This window comes from Gordionus sp. m RMFG-2023, chromosome 3, assembly GCF_954871325.1.
Source record: "Gordionus sp. m RMFG-2023 chromosome 3, tfGorSpeb1-WG-v2, whole genome shotgun sequence".
NCBI lineage: Eukaryota > Metazoa > Nematomorpha > Gordioida > Chordodea > Parachordodidae > Gordionus > Gordionus sp. m RMFG-2023.
Genome location: NC_088777.1, coordinates 35,323,779 through 35,341,258, shown reverse-complemented (window position 1 = coordinate 35,341,258; position 17,480 = coordinate 35,323,779). Strand labels below are relative to the sequence as shown.

Here is a 17,480-nt window from a genome sequence, read left to right as displayed (position 1 = left end):
TATTATAAATTTAAGATTTAGTATAATTTACGCCATTTATTAAAGGCAGAATTAGTTTAGAGGAGATAAATGTAGACATTAGGATAAAGTTGGTATATTTATATATTTTATTAGTATATTTGAATTAGATAGTTTATTTTGGAGAATAAATATAAAAAGTGATAAAATATTTCAGAAGTTATTTAAATAGATTATTTTAGGTAGAAGTAGATTAGATGTGATTACCTGAAACCTTAAGATAAAGTCGATATCTCAGCAAAGGCAGACTGTCGTAGAAGACCCGGAAGTCTAAAAAATAGATACGATTACAAGAATTAGAGGCAACAACCAATCGATTACAAGAGAAAGTAGAAAACAAGCGAATTGATAAAAAGTATGGTCAAGACGTTATGCTGCAATCGTTAATCGCTGACCAATAATAGCCAATTTTTACCGAGACTTTAGTCTAAGATACGGAAATCGACAATCATAGGAACAAGAATTCGTGAAAACCATCGGTTATCGCAGACCAATCAATTGTTTATCGAGATAAGAGCTAATCGTGGATTACAAGAGAATGATAGAAAACAAGCTACGATAAATTTGGAAAAAGAAACTGGATGTCATCGATAATCGTTCATCAAGCGTGGATCGTGGAAAACAGGCGTTTATCAAGTTCGTCAGTCGTCTACAGAGATAAAAAGCTGATCGTTTCCCAGGGTGACAAGCGACAGAAAATTCAAAAATTTCAAGCGATGATCGAATACAGACGGTCGTTCGAAACCAAGAATACTATACAAAAGTCAGCCTTCGTTAGAACTTAGAAGACAGCAGAGATTAAGAAGAATAGATATGGTGTATATACGAGGTCAGTAAAGTCGAAATCGAAAGAAGATTGATTATTCGCAGAATGTTGGGTCTAATTTTAGTGAGGAGGTGTTGTAATATGTAAATTCGTTAGATTTGTACTTTATATTTAATTTGCATAAAGAGTTCTTTTGGATTTATTATTATAACGCGTGATAAAAATATTATATTTGAATAGTGAGAACTGAAAATAATTTAAGTTATGAATATTATTTATAAAGAAGATTGAAAAAAATATAAATACTCCAATTTTTACCATTGGAAATGATCTTTTATAATTATTAACTTTTTTGTATTTTATTTTTATTATTTTTACTTTTATAATTTTGTTAATTTGATAATGTTATAATTTTGAATATAGGATTAAATTGATTTCATGATTCCTAATTATTATTAATTTCTTTATATATATATATATTTGTTTTCTTTTTTTATTTTAGGTCTCAAAAGCCTTACTTTCAACATTCCTAATTATTATTAATTTCTTTTTATATATATATATTTCTTTTTATATTTAGGTTTTGATTCACTATGACTAATCTCCTCATTGTGACAGAGACAAGTGTTTAAATTATCTACAAATTTACAATCGAATTTATTATTAATAATGGATAATAATTCTATTCAGAGTTGTACAAAAATCTTCTTTGAATATTTTTGAGCAAGGTCACCCACAGAAATTTAAGCAAAATCTTTAAAGATCGTAAAATTTGAAGATCTTTTATTTTTAAATTTTAAGACGATCTTCAAAGATCTCTATCTTCGAGGAGCATAAAATTTGAAGATCTTTTATTTTTTAAAAATTTTGAGAAAAGATTTTTTATATTTTTGATCAACAATTTTCACAGATCTTTATATTTTAAAATGTTATAGTGAATTATTTTTATGATATTTTTTTGAAGTAAATGATTTTAAATTAAAATAAAAAATCAGTGATGTATCATAAAAAAGTAACAATTGTCATAATAATTATTTTTTAATTTTTTTGATTTTTTTTGACGAAAATAGTTAAAATTTATATTATTAAGATGTAAAATTAAAATTTATATTATTAAGATGTAAAATTAAAACTTTAATGAAGATGTACAATAGAAAAGAAAAGTGACAATTATCATAATCGTTATTATTTTACTTTTTTAAATTTTTTTGACGCAAAAGGGTAAAGATATTTATTGTAAACATGTTAAATTAAAATTCCAATAAATATTACCATAAAAATGTGATAATGGTCATAATCGTTATTATTCATCTTTTTTAATTTTTTTTAACGAAATTAGGTTAACATTTATATTATTAAGATGTAAAATTAAAATTTCTATAAGGATGTACCATAGAAAATTTCAAATCATTATTTAACTTTTAAAATTATTTTGGCGAAAGGGTGTAATGTATTAATATAAATATAAATTGTATTTTGTTAATTTGGTTTTAAGCTACAATTTATTTTAATAGATTAAAGTGATAAACGAGTTTGTAAAAGTATATAATATGGATATATATTTTCTTCTTTTATATATACTTGTAGAAAGCCCGTCAAAAATGACGGGGAATGAGATTTTTATTCATTTTTTACGATATATGTCATGTAAGCTCACAATATTAGGAAGCATCCAAGATCTTATAATTTTAAAAAAGTTTATCAAGCCCAGCTCAACCCTTAATAATTTGTAAAAGATATTCCCAAGTCAGGTGCAAGCTAATATTAATTTTGAATTTCCAAGCCCAGTCCTACCCATTATAATTTTGAAAATTATTCCCGCCTTGTCAGGGTCTACATGAGCGGGAGGAGTTGGAACAGTTTGTATCCTATTTTTTTGAGGGGGTAGGGGGTAAGCTGCTTTAATGGGGGTAGGATAAATTTTTTGGGGTTATCTATTAAATTTTGAGATGAAATAGGACAAAATTTATTGCTGCAAAAATTAATACTTTTATTATAGTATTATTATAATACACTTCGTCGACCAAATCTATATATAATCTATATATTGCAAACAATCATACAAATTGTTTTCCAAATAAACTATCCTTTTAAATGTAATTTAAAAGGTTTAGATATTTCAGCAAGCTCATAATGGCATAATAATTAATTCATTGTAAATAATGGAGGTTTTAATTGAATTTATTATCTAAAAAATAAATTCTTTATATTCACAAAATATCGGTAGTTGGTAGTATAGATAGATTAATTTAAGTAATCCTTTATAAATTATTTGAAAAGAGTATCAATAAATAAATAGGTGAAAATAATTATAAAGAGATGCCGCCAAAGGGGACGAAAATTTTTTAGGGGGGTAGGCAAAGGTTTTTGAAGGGGGTTTGCATCCAGTGAAAATCCTGTCATGTAGACGCTGCGCCTCGTAGATAGTTAAATTTTTAATATCATCACATGAACGGGAAATATCTGATTTACCAATTAGTCTAATATGGAAAAAAAACATGGAAATTCCGTATTAAGGGAAACTGGGAAGGCCTGAGCAACCACTTATTAGAGAATCATGACAAATAAAATAAAAATAACCGACTTTTATACTTTTTTGTAATATGATCAATTCAAATTATATCTAAAAAATATGTTGTTTATTATATAGGGTTATTGTTATTTTTCAGATTCTTGCATTTCTGAAATTATTTGTCAAAGAATTTGATAAGGGATATATATCTTTTATGTTAATTTAAAAAAAAAATGCTGTCTATTTAAATTACAAAAATGCCATTAAACACTAATGAAACTTATATGCAAATTATTTATATATTTTTTAAAATATTTTTTTTTATTGACATATAAATTTAGGATAATTTTTTTAAAAAATAATGAGGATTATTTATTATGTATTTGATAAAATTAAGAGCAAATCCTTGTTGACATTTAAATTTTTGATGGAAAAAGCGACAAAATAAATCTGGGCGGTCGTCTGGAGAGGAAATAATTAATGTATAATTTTATATCATTTAGGGTTGTAGATGAAAGTGATGACGGATTAACAAAGCAGTGTACAAAACACATTACGTTTTGATAAAGATGATATGCCTATGCCTTGGGATACTGGTAAAAGAAGAACGCAAAACGATATTTCTGTCAATGCCAGCATTGGTATCCCCTTCTAAATAGAATCATGAACGACAATGTTAACTCAACCATAAAACGGTCTTAAGTATTGTTTTAAATGCCACGACAGAACTACTATATTTTTCCATTAATAAAGTTGATGAAATTGGCCGTACTGTACATTCAAGTTTGAACATTCCTCTAAATATTCATGAAAGTTTCTCAGAGAATCGGATAAAGTAATATTTATATTAACTCCTAGTGAAGTGAATGATAGTACAGAATTAAATGTTTATATTTGTTAAAAAATAGGCGGAGGCATAGAGATTGTGGTAGTGGTGATAGTATAATTTGGAGAACTGGGTGAAAATAAAATCAACATATGTATAAAACATAAGATAAAAAAAAACCTCCAGATGAGTTCATTTCAAGCGTAGTTCTTTATTATTTTGTCTACCAGAAACTCTTGAAAGGGTAAGGCTTTTGTTTAATCGTCATTATTTTCTTTGCTTATCTTTAATAATAGATTCATCATGTTTTGTAGCAATGTGAGATTAGAGTTAGCCTAGACAAATAAAGAAATCAGGTAAAAATATAAATAAACTATTGTTAAAATTAAACAAACATTAAAATAATGTAAAACTGGTAGATGGGCCAATATTAGATGAATATTTCTAGTAGTTGGAGGGCTATTATCAAAAAAAAATTTTGGGGGACTTATCAAGCCTATTATGATATTCTAAAAATTAAAAAATAACATGATGAATGTAATGTTATTAAGATTAAGGTTAATTAATTTTAAGGTAATTAAAAAATAAGATTAAAAAAGGGAGGAAAAAGAAGGTTATAAAAATTAAATTAAAGGAATTGATAAGGTTTGGCTATCATCAAAAAAAATTTTTGGGGGACTTATCAAGCCTATTATGATATTCTAAAAGTTAAAAAATAACATGATGAATGTAATGTTATTAAGATTAAGGTTAATTAATTGTTAGGTAATTAAAAAATAAGATTAAAAAAGGGTGGAAAAAAGAAGGTATAAATTATTATATTATAAAAATAATAAAAATTAAATTAAAGGAATTGATAAGATTTTGAGAAATAGTGGTTAATAGATAATAGAGATAGAAAGAAAAGAATGAGATAATAAAATTTAGTGATAAATAAATTCATTAAGAGAGGAAAAAAAAAATAAAGAAAGAGTTATTTATAAGGATTGGAGATTATAAATAGGTTAGGATAAGAATATTTGAATATACTTGGTTATCTTCTTAATTATTGGTTATGAAAGAAAAATATGAGTATAAAAAATTGTAATGTAAGTACTGACAAAAATTGTGAGTATGTTCAAAATAAATATACAAGTTGAGTATCTTGTAGAGATTTCATTAATGTGTAATTGATATGAGATGAAAATTGATAAGGTAATCTAAAAAATAAAGAAAGGATTAAGTGAAATAAAAAGTTTCATTTATACTTACAAAGTTGAGGGAATATTGTTTTTATCAATTCAAAGACGATTTTTCAACTCTCAATCCATGTTAGGTATGTGTGCACCATCAATTCTCGAAATTCATATTTTTGTATAAAATAAATAAATAAAATCAACAAATAAAAAAAATAAAAATAAATACGTACCGATGACATGACGTAGTGAGGATATCGCAAAATTATAATATAGATAATATACATAAGTAAATACTATCTGATAAACACTACAAAGGGTCAAGATATTTATTGCAAACATGTTAAATTAAAATTCCAATAAAGATGTACCATAGAAAAGTGACAAATTATATAACTTTTTTGAAATATTTTATATATAACATTGAAAAATGACAATTGCCATGTGTAATATTTTTAAACTTTTATAAAATTTAAACAAGGATATAACATAGAAATGTTGACGATTATTTATTTCAAATTATTGAAAATATATACCAGGTTTATTGTCAGAACGGAGCTGCATTTGGACAAAAATTCATCGTGTTGAGAAATATTAAGCACTTTTTTCGTTAGGTTATTTTCATATGATTTTTTTTTTAAATAAATTTTTTTAAAGTTATCACATCACGATTATTTTGGCTTATTGATATTTATTTTATACATTTATGCAATTAAACTAATTCAATCATTCAAACAAAATGCAATCAAGTGAGTTCACACAAAATGAAGTAATTTATTTATATTTTTATAAAATCATACATTTATTTTATAGGAACTAATAAAACTCGAAAGTCTAATAAAGAAATATAATATTGTTGTTCAAAATAAAATGCAGGGTGATATAGTTCTAAGAACATCCAATATAAGTTCAGAAAATGTGAGAAGCTTTGGAAGAAGCCACAAGCTCATCATTTATTGTTAAAACAGTCGTAAAAGTTAAAAATAATAATATACATATTTTTTTTTCAAGCTTATAATTGGGTGTGTTGAAATCACAGATTTAGTGTGTAAAGCCTTAATTGATATATATATATTAAAAGAATTCCTAATAATAAATCAAAATCTAAGGATCCATTTCTTTTTACAAATCCCCCAATGACTGGGTTAATAAGTTATAAATATATTTGACATGATGTCATTGGTGGATGTTAAAACATATCACTATCTAACCATTAGACTGGATAAAAAAAATGGAGCTTAGATTTAATTCCTCTATAAATCCAACTGAGTGACAAGCAAAATATTTATATAACCTGTGGATTACTAAAAATTATTGAACCATTATCGATCCAATAAAGAAAATACTAGAAAAGATTGATATTTAGGCTGCATTCAAAGTGGAGACGGATCCGGATTTTACATCCGTTCGGTCAAAAGTCAATCTCATTAAAAATGATATATATTGATTTTCATTTTTAAAAAATTATAAGTAACGTTATAACGCTCTAAAAATTTGCCGGATCAAAAAGTCAAAATGTTTTGACTTCAAAATTTGCCGGATCCGTTTTTAAGACGGAAGGTATCGGAACGGACACACTATGAACATATATATATTATTTTTAATGTGATTGACTTTTGTCGGAACGGATGTAACGGATCCGTCTCCACTTTGAATACAGCCTTATGCTGACAAAGGTATTTAATTTTAAATGTTAAAAAATTTAAATATCCATAAGGCATGAAAGTGTATGTAACTCAGGATTCAACTTGGAGTGTTTTGATTGTAACTCCAATAATGCTATGCACGCGTGAATTGGAAACTTCTCAAGATATTATTTTTATTGATTAAACTTCAAGTTGTAGCCCATTCCAATCTGACCTTAGTAATAACAGCAACCAAGGCAGGAGCACTGCCCCTCTATGTTTTAATACATGAGAGATATACAGAAAATAATTGTACACAAGCATTTCAAATGTTAATGGGCTCACTTTTCTACATGTTCTGGTGATAAGAAAGTATTTATTGTTACTTTAACACCATTTTTTTAAAGTATCCAAAAGTATTCATGACTGATGATTCCACTACTGAAAAAAATGCAATCAGAAATATTTGGCCTTTTTAAAGCAATTACTTTGCCACTTTCGTTTCCTTCAGGCAGAAATGAGATGGCTGACCACCAATATGAAATCTGAACTATTTACCATTATGGAAATATTTAGATCAGTATATTTTATGGGTTATATTATATATAGAACCTAATATTTTTAGTTAGTTTATGCACAAAAACAATTTTGATTTTTATCTTAATCGTATTAGGTGTTTGAATAATATAAAATACAATCAAAGAATTAATAAATTATTGAAAAGAAGAACTGAATGGAATGCTTAGTCTAGAAATAGCATTGTAATTGTAACAAGAAATCATAATAAAAATAATTATTCAAGTATTATTATTACATATTTTTTAGTTATTTAAATTAATTGTCAAGTAAAAACTTAAATATTAAAATTACAATGTATATAAAACTCATTGATATAAATAAACGTTCATCTAAATCATACTTTTATTTTTACTAAGAATCAATGATTAGGGTAATTAAGAACAATATTCTTCAAAGAATATAATATTTAAATGCTGCTTCTTTTACAGAAACCATCATTAGTATTTTTGAAACATATTTAGAATATAAGATTCTACAACGCCTTGGTATAAATTATAACCAAAGAGATATCATCAGGTTAATATGTTGTTAATATATTTGATAAATATTTTTATTTAGGCATGAACAGGTTGCCATGTCTCCCCCCATCAGCAGGAGACTCCCGCAATTTTTTAGTTTACATGCAAACATCTCACTCCCGCAAAACTACCGCAATTGAAATCTCCCGCAAAAATCTACCGCAATTTTTTTTATTTCTCCAGCAATTTTTTATTTTTTTAGCATTTTAATGTTTTTAATATATAAATAATAATTTTGAGAGACAGTAATTGATTATTTTAATACTAAAATAAATTTTAAATTATTCGAAAAACATGTCTAGTATGTAAATTTCTTTCTATCCTGTTTTATTTTTGTCCAATAATAAGTCAACATCATTTTGTTCATAATTTCATTGTGTTTGTAAATTTATCAAAACAATGTGAATATTTTAGAATTATAGATGAAAAAACAATCTTCAATAAAGAACTATTTAGACAAAACATATGTTTTTAACGGTTACATGTCAATACCGCGAAAATTTTAGTGCGAAATGTATTATCGCGAATGCATTATCGCGAATGCATTATCGTAAATGTCTATTACCGCGAAAAGATATTATAGCGAATGCATTATCGCGAATATAATATAGCAAATGCATTACCGCGAATGCATTATAGCGAATATAATACAGCGAAAATATTATAGCGAATGTATTAGCACGAATGTAATACCGCGAAAATGTTATCGCGAATGTATTATAGCGAATACATTACAGCGAATGAATTATCGCGAATATATTAACGCGAATGCATTATAGCGAATGTATTATAGCGAATGAATTATCGCGAATACATTATAGCGAATACATTATAGCGAATGCATTATAGCGAATCTATTATAGCGAATGCATTATAGCGAATGAATTATCGCGAATACATTATAGCGAATGCATTATAGCGAATCCATTATAGCGAATGCATTATAGCGAATGCATTATAGCAAATGCATTATCATATCGCGAATGGAGTTTCATGAAAGTTACAATTTTATATTTATCGACTTTTCGACTGACTTAGTTGAATATGAAAATTAAGTTAAAATGGGGATTGGCTCTAAAAACATTTTTTTATTGAAATTAAGGCTAAGGCTTTTCTTTTTTTTGACTCAAAATATATAAAAAAGATTCTAAGTAATAAAATAGATTTCTCTTTTTCATCTAATCATTTTAAATATTGAACATGAAAGTTACAATTTTATATTTATCGACTTTTCGACTGACTTAGTTGAATCTGAAAATCAAGTTAAAATGGGGATTGGCTCTAAAAACATTTTTTATTAAAATTAAGGCTAAGGCTTTTCTTTTTTTTGACTCAAAATATATAAAAAAGATTCTAAGTAATAAAATAGATTTCTCTTTTTCATCTAATCATTTTAAATATTAAACGTCAAGTTTTTTCTTTTTAATTTATTGAAAACTTGTAGGGGAGAACGGGGTTATGGCGAACCCTAAAGGCAAACCTTAAGAAAATTATAAGTACTTTTATTAATTTAAATATATAATTTTACAATAATGTATTCAATTATAATAAAAAAATAAAATAGCAAATATATATTTTTATATTATTTTATATTTTTTAGTAAAAATATAAAACTCTATAAGCAGCTAGCAGATTGTAATTGTATTCTCATATTATTATTATTAGATTTTTGGTTAGAAAAAGATTTTTGTGGCAATATAGTGAATTGATCTTTAATAATATATGAAGAGTTTTATAAATAAAATTAAATTCTATATATGAATTGAAACGCGAAAGTGAGATTTAAAAAAATTACTAATCAAAAATATTAAGGGTTGTAAACATTAATAAATTTTAATATAACGAGTTAGATTTCAGGCACTAGTCTTGATCCCAAGTTCAGTTAGGGTTCCAGAATTTAAAAAAAATTAAATTATTATTTTAGAGTAATAAAATATAACAAAATATGAGTTAATAAACAAGTCATGTAATCTAATTATAAATCTTATTTCGTAGTATCATCAATTAACTTATATAAATCTTTAAAAAAATTGAAAAAAATTATTGCACCTTTCATCTTTTTAAAGTAAGGTGCCAGAAGTAAATTATAGTTTGGTAATAACTTTATTTTTATCCATTTCCAAAAATGTCTAAAGATTTTAATAGAAAAATATTATTTCAGCCGCTGGGTTATTTTTGAAAGGATAGCTTTATCAACGCCAAAAAAAATTATACTTTTATTAATATTTAGCTATTTTTTACAGTACAGACAAAATTGAATTTAACATATTTCAATGTCATAATTAGTAATAAAATAAATATTATAAATGTCGTAAATTAATATACCTGTGTTCTTCGGGCTGCATTTTTAGCTCTGATTATTTAAAGCCCTGCCCTAAATTTTCAAATTTCGTTATTTTGAATATTTTCTCTGTATTTTATAAATTGTTTTATACGAAATTTAAGATAAGTAAATAATATTAAAGCATAATTAAAATGTTTTTCACTATAATATTAAACGGCATAAAAATATGGATTTGTGGCCTTCTGTCTCTTAAAGTTGAAATTGTTTTAAACCGTATCATGAATAATATACCAATTTGCACAGTGAGATTTAGAAATAATTAAATAGACAGAATATGAAATTAAAAAATCTTCTTTTCCCATTTCAGAAAGTCTCATAATCATTATGTTTAAAAATATTTATTGTAGGCATTCCCTTTCAGGCAGAATAATATGATTTGAAAATAACTTACAAAATATTAAATTTGAACTAAATTCACATATCATCTCTATTGAAACCACCAAAATATATAATTAAATATATTTTTTATCATTTTAAGATTTATATTTGAAACAGGAGTTGGCATTTATTATTTTTAAATTTAACAATGTTTAAATTTAAAAAAGATAAGATTTTATGTTTTAAAGCTATAAAATTAATAATTTTGACGATTACAAAAGATTTAATAAGATAGAGGTCTCAATCCAATGTTCCCCTTCATCTAATCTTATTTAAAAAATTTTTAAAATTATCAACATATTTTTTTAGCGCTGGAAAGGGTTAATCATATCAGTAACTAGGGGCTAGTAGAATTAGGTCGAATTAATTATATTATGCTTAAAAATATGATATAATAAGTATTCATTGGCTATTATAGCTTTAAATTCTATTTTTTCCCTTTAACTTTCACCTTTTCTGGTGGTTGATAATCAAAAGAATTAGAAAAAAAATTAAAAATATTCATTAAAACTTAAACATTTTTTAAAATAAAATATCACATTTTGAAATTTTTTATGAATTATTTATATACAAATGGTGTATTATTGATAATAACAATTATCCTATAGGAGACTTAATAAACCAATATAATCTACAAGCCTGGGGTTTGGGGCTTGGGGCAAAAATTAACTTTTACTAGAATCAATCTTAAAATATAAAATATTAAAATATTTATTAATAGGGTCTTTTGTAAAAAACGACTTAATCTAATCGTTAAAAAAATTGAGTATACCAAATTCCACATATTTTTTAATAAAATACGAATTTCATAAATAACAAGTGACGTGTTTTAGAGGTAAATAATTTTAAAACGCTACTTTAAATAAATATAGACACATAAGCTGGTTCTCTGGTTTTTTGGAATTTAATAAATGGGTTAAATATAATTTTATCAAATATAAATCACTATTGCATTGTGATAATGTTAGTTGTAATGCATTCGCGATATTGCATTCGCTATGATGCATTCGCGATAATGCATTCTCTGTAATGTATTCGCTCTAATACATTCGCTATGATACATTCGCGATATTGCATTCGCTGTGATGCATTCGCGATAATGCATTCTCTGTAATGTATTCGCTCTAATACATTCGCTATGATACATTCGCGATAATACATTCGCTGTAATGCATTCGCTATAATGTTTTCGCGGTAATGCATTCGCTATAATGCATTCGCGCTAATATATTCGCTATAATACATTCGCTATGATGCATTCGCGATAATGCATTCGCGGTATTACATTCGCTGTAATGCATTCGCTATAATGTTTTCGCGGTATTTCATTCGCTATAATGCATTCGCTAATATATTCGCTATAATACATTCGCTATGATGCATTCGCGATAATGCATTCGCGGTATTACATTCGCTGTAATGCATTTGCTATAATATTTTCGCGGTAATGCAATCGCTATAATGCATTCGCGCTAATATATTCGCTAAGATACATTCGCTATAATGCATTCTCGGTAATGCATTCGCTATAATATCTTTTCGCGGTAATCGACATTCGCGAAAATGCATTCGCGATAATACATTTCGCTGTAAAAGTTTCGCGGTATTGACGTGATACGGTTTTAACATGATGTATGATGAAAATTATATTCTGCGATATGTTGGTATCAAAACATAATAATGAATGATAATGATTTATTAAATCGATAATGACAATTTCCTTTCAAGACATTTCATTATATGGTGACTTGATTTCGTGACTGATTTAAGAAATTTATATGGGAATTTTAGGATTATCTAAAATTAATGGTGATTATGGATTTAAACATGGAAATTGGAACCAAATAATTATTACATTAAATGATGTCTTTCTACAAATATTCATTAAGGACACAAATAAGAAAAAAAAAAAATATATTTTTAATTTTATTACTTTCTTTATTTTACCTTCTTCCAAATTATTATAAAAATTACATATTATTTTAATAATCTTTTATCTCTAATACTATATTTTTTCCTTCTTTTTTAATACCTTAATTTATCCTCCATTTTTCTTTTTTACTTTACCAAAAAAATTTTTAAATTTATCCTCCATCTTTTCTTTTATTTTTTTACTTTACCAAAAAATTTCTATTTCTTAAATTTGAATTTAAAAATAAACAATACGATCATAGTTATCGAAATTGACTATTCTTTCCTACGATGATTTTCTCCAACAATTTCTTATATAAGGTCGTAGATAATGTTCTCTCCATTCACGGAAAATATCGTCCCTTTTCAATTCTCCCAAAAAAAAAGAAGAAGACATCTTGTCCAATTAAAATGTTGATTTCTAAAATATAATAATCTACACTCTTCAAAGATTATATAATATTATACCAACATATTCGAAATAATCAATTATCGCTCTTCCAACTACTTATCAACATTCGCGGAAAGCACAATTTTCGAGCAATAAAAAAAAAACAATAGTTTATTTATTTTTGAGCATATCTCCTCTTCCGGTTTTTATATTTTCTGGATTTTCTTATTCCCTGAGCCTCTACTAATGCCCGATCATAGTTATCAAAATTGACTATTCTTTCCTACGATGATTTTCTCCAACAATTTCTTATATAAGGTCGTAGATAATGTTCTCTCCATTCACGGAAAATATCGTCCCTTTTCAATTCTCCCAAAAAAAAGACATCTTGTCCAATTAAAACGTCGATTTCTAAAATATAATAATCTACACTCTTCAAAGATGATAATATTATGCCAACATATTCGAAATAATCAATTATCGCTCTTCCAACTACATATCAACATTCGCTGAAAGCACTATCGAGGGGGGCTTGCCCTATCAAAACTTTCTTTTTCAAATAGTAGAAGCGCTTAACTTCTTTTGTGTAACGAATAGTTCTAAGACAACCTTAAGATTTCCCTATTTTGCGGCCGTAGAAAAATTTCCTTAAGTTTGAATTCTTTTTACATCACCAATTTCCCCGACAAAGTTTAATTTTTTTTTTTGCATTCCTTGGTTTACCAGTATTTTCGATTATTTTTTTATTTGCCAATGCATCTAATTTATTATTATTTTAAATTTACCAACCCTCCTAATTTCGATTGTTCATAATCTTTCTTTTTTCTTTCAATTTTTGATTTTTTCTTTCCCCCTTTTTTCTTGTTTATACCCCCCCCCCCTCCTTTTTTTTTGTTCGTAATAATACTTTTTATACTTTATGTACCTAGTCTTATTTTATAAATATTATTGTTTATTTATTATTTTATTTTTTTCAAATTTACCAACCCCTCTAATCTCGATAATACTTCTGAAAGGATAGATCAGGTATCTTCCTCTCTTCCCAATTTTGGTTTTTTTCCCCCATTTCCCTAATTAATATCTTCTTTTTTTTTTCTTTCTTCCAATCAAAATGATATCCGTTAATATATTTTTTTTTTGTGTTTTCTCCCTTTCAAATCCATCTCATGGTTAACTCTTGTTGTCAACTATGCTTAAAAATAGTTTCGCTTAATTTAAATGGCGTGTTTAGGAAACATGGTTCACCCGTGTGCCACAATTCTGGAAAATTTCCCCTCTCTTACGGCCCAGATCCTTTAATTAACGCTCCTCACTCGTATGACCCCAGTCCACCTTGTTCCTCAAGCTCTGTTGATTTATTCCTTAATTCGCATAAGCCCCCAGTTCTTTCTAGGATCCCTATAGCCGCCCTAGAGTCTATCTCAAGGTTCCTCACGTCACTTATAAATAATTTGAATTCGGATTTCTCCTCACTACCCTTATGGTTAGACCTGGTTAGTTTTTGTTTTCGAGTCCTAGTTAAACCCAAAAATAAAATAAATAACTTATCTGCCTTAATTAAGGAAAAAGTTTCCAATTTTGGAAATACAATTATCGATGAATTTTCTCCTTCTTACGCTTTAAACCCCAACTCCTTCCGTCACAAATTGATCTCCGAAAAACTAGATCTTGGAGATATTAGCGGTGCGGCCCGAATATTGTCTTCCGATGACTCTATTTCACCTATCAACGTTACCATATTTAAACAACTTCTTGAAAAACATCCACGAGCGTCCCCTTTTAACATCCACCCGCATGCCTCCTCCCCTATTCCCTTTACCTGTGACGAAGTACTTAAGTGCTTAAAGTCCTTTAAAAAAGGGACGACAGGTGGGTTGGACGGCTTCAGACCTGGTTTCTTTGTGGAGCTAATTCAATGCTCTGATAGTGGTTTCATCGACCCTTTGTTGAAAGCATTAACCGAACTGTGCAATAATATCCTCGTACACGAAGTTCCCCTTTGCATTCGTCCTATTATTTTTGGCGCCCGTCTTGTCTCCTTGACCAAACCGGATGGCGGCGTTAGACCCATAGCCATAGGGTCATTCTTTCGTCGTTTAGTCGCCAAGGCTATTGTAAATAGGATTCGGCCTAAGGCCAGTTCCTTCTTATTTCCTTCACAGTTAGGATTTGGAGTGAGAGGTGGGTGTGAAGTGGCCTCACATGTTGCGCGTATTTTTATAAATACTGAGGCCGATAAGGTTTTCTGCAAGTTAGACTTCAGAAATGCCTTCAACACCATCCATAGGAGGGCATTCTTACCATCTTTTTTACACCATTTCCCAAAATATGGGAATTTCCTTAATTCCTGTTATGGATTCCCTTCGTTACTCAAATTCGGGGAATTTTCCATATCCTCCGAAGAGGGGATACAGCAAGGTGATCCTCTAGGCCCCCTGCTCTTTACTATGGGGATTCATGATTTGATCAAAAATTTAAAGTCTAATTTCCAATTAGACCTTAATTTATGGTATCTCGACGATGGCTCTTTTGGCGGTTCTTTATCCAATGTTATGTCGGCCATAGAGTACGTTGAAATGGAAGCCTCGAAAATTGGTCTTTCCCTAAATAGGAAAAAGTGTGAAATTTCCTCCCTCAACAATAAGGATTTTATTCCTCCCTTAGATTTTACAATCATTCCGCACGAGGAACTCTGTCTTTTAGGTTCCCCTATAGGTTTTTCAACCTCCTTTTGTCAAAAAACTTTTGACGATTTGATCCAGTCCCTTTCCAATTCACTCAAGAATCTTCCTCATCTCCCCAAGCATCAGTTCTTCTTTCTCACCAAAAAATGTCTTTTTCTACCTAAATTCTTACATTTATTTAAATCTTCCACCGTTTTCCAGTACAATACTCTCCTTAAGGTCTTCGAATTAAAATTTAAACATTTTATCGAATCCCTTTTAGGCTTAAATTTTTCCGATTTCAATTGGTCCCTCGCCTCTATGCCCGCTTACCGGGGTGGACTGGGATTGTCACCCCCCTTCCTTATGGCAATTGCGTGTTTTCTTTCATCTCGAATATCCTTAGCCGATTCTATTTCCTCGCTTATCGAGTTGGACGATCCCCTTCTATCTTCAGCTAAACAAGAGTGGCTTACTCTAATCACCCAAGGCTCCGAGCAGCCAATTTCCTGTCATCTAAAGAGCTTCCTGGTCCCTATGCTTCAATGCTCGTTTGAAAAACTTTGTATGTATCCTGAGCTAACTAACCTTCAACTGCTCAGAAACGCAAAAAAAAACTCTAACGGCCATGAATGGCTAGACTCGATTTCGAGGGGTAAAAAGGAAACGTTACTCACAGACGATGAGTTTCAAACTGCCATTGGCCATAGGCTTGGTTGCCTTATCCCTTCTGTGGACACCTGTGCTGCCTGTCACAAACAGGTTGATCCTTTCTCTAGACATTGTTTCTCGTGCCTCAAAGTCAGTGGCCGTTTCCTGAGGCAAACCTTAATAGGTTAATCGGCAAAGCCTTGATTTCGGCCGGTTTCCCCAATAGCTTGGAGCCATTGGGTCTCCTAAATGCTGACGGTAAGCGCCCTGACGGCATGTCTTTAACGTCTTGGCACGGCGGCAAAAGACTTGTCTGGGACGTCTCTTGTGTTACCTCCTTTCCGGCTAACGGAAATACCGACCCCTTGGAACTACAAGAAACCAATAAGATTAATAAATATAGATTCCTCCCTAACTCTTTTATTTTTATTCCCCTAATTTTAAGCGTCCTTGGAAACCCCGGTCCCCAATCCCTAAAGTTCTTAAATCAATTGGGTAGAAGAATTTCGTTAAGGACAGGGGTTAAAAACGAGTCCCTATCTCTTAAACAAAAAGTCCAATTTGAAATCCTAAAGGGGAACTACAAATGTTTCTTCGAAACACTCCCATTTCCCTCCTAGTTTATCAAATATAGTCATTTGTTTTATATTAAAAACTTTTTTGTTAATTTTATATATATTTTGCATCGCAACTATATTTAGATTTTAAATAAATAATTAAAAAAGTTTTTTTCTAATTTAGAATGCTATTTATTTATTTTTTACATAAAAAAACCTACTTTTTCCAAAACACGTTTTTTTCTTTCCATTACTATAAATATACCATGCTTTACTACTAATTTTCTAAAAAAAATAAAAATAAACAATTATATAAATTTTAATATTCACAAATAAATTTAGTAAATAAAAAATTAATTTTTTTGGAAGAAGGAACTTTTTCTATTCTTCTATTCTTTCCTTTCATTTGCTATACTCATTACTAACATATACAAATAGCTGGGATGTAGTCCCACCCTTTTTTTTACTTTCACTTCTGGGTTACAAGCAGGGTTGCCATGTCTCCCCCCATCAGTGGGAGTCTCCCACAATTTTTTAGTTTACCCACATACATCTCACTCCCACAA

At 28.5% G+C, this 17,480-nt stretch overlaps 1 long non-coding RNA gene across 4 annotated transcripts; it reads left to right on the top strand.

Moving 5' to 3' along the window:
• The first annotated feature begins 4,220 nt into the window (after positions 1 to 4,220).
• On the top strand, positions 4,221 to 8,366 carry LOC135926206 (uncharacterized). 4 transcript variants are annotated; one of them, XR_010571804.1, is made up of 10 exons: positions 4,221 to 4,366; positions 4,419 to 4,478; positions 5,837 to 5,911; positions 5,955 to 6,066; positions 6,111 to 6,273; positions 7,015 to 7,294; positions 7,340 to 7,502; positions 7,548 to 7,723; positions 7,963 to 8,017; positions 8,060 to 8,366. It is a non-coding gene; the product is annotated as an uncharacterized LOC135926206 (long non-coding RNA). The 4 variants fall into 4 exon arrangements; XR_010571803.1 differs by having other exon boundaries at positions 7,340 to 7,546; positions 7,596 to 7,723; XR_010571802.1 differs by having other exon boundaries at positions 7,340 to 7,723.
• The last annotated feature ends 9,114 nt before the right edge of the window (positions 8,367 to 17,480 follow it).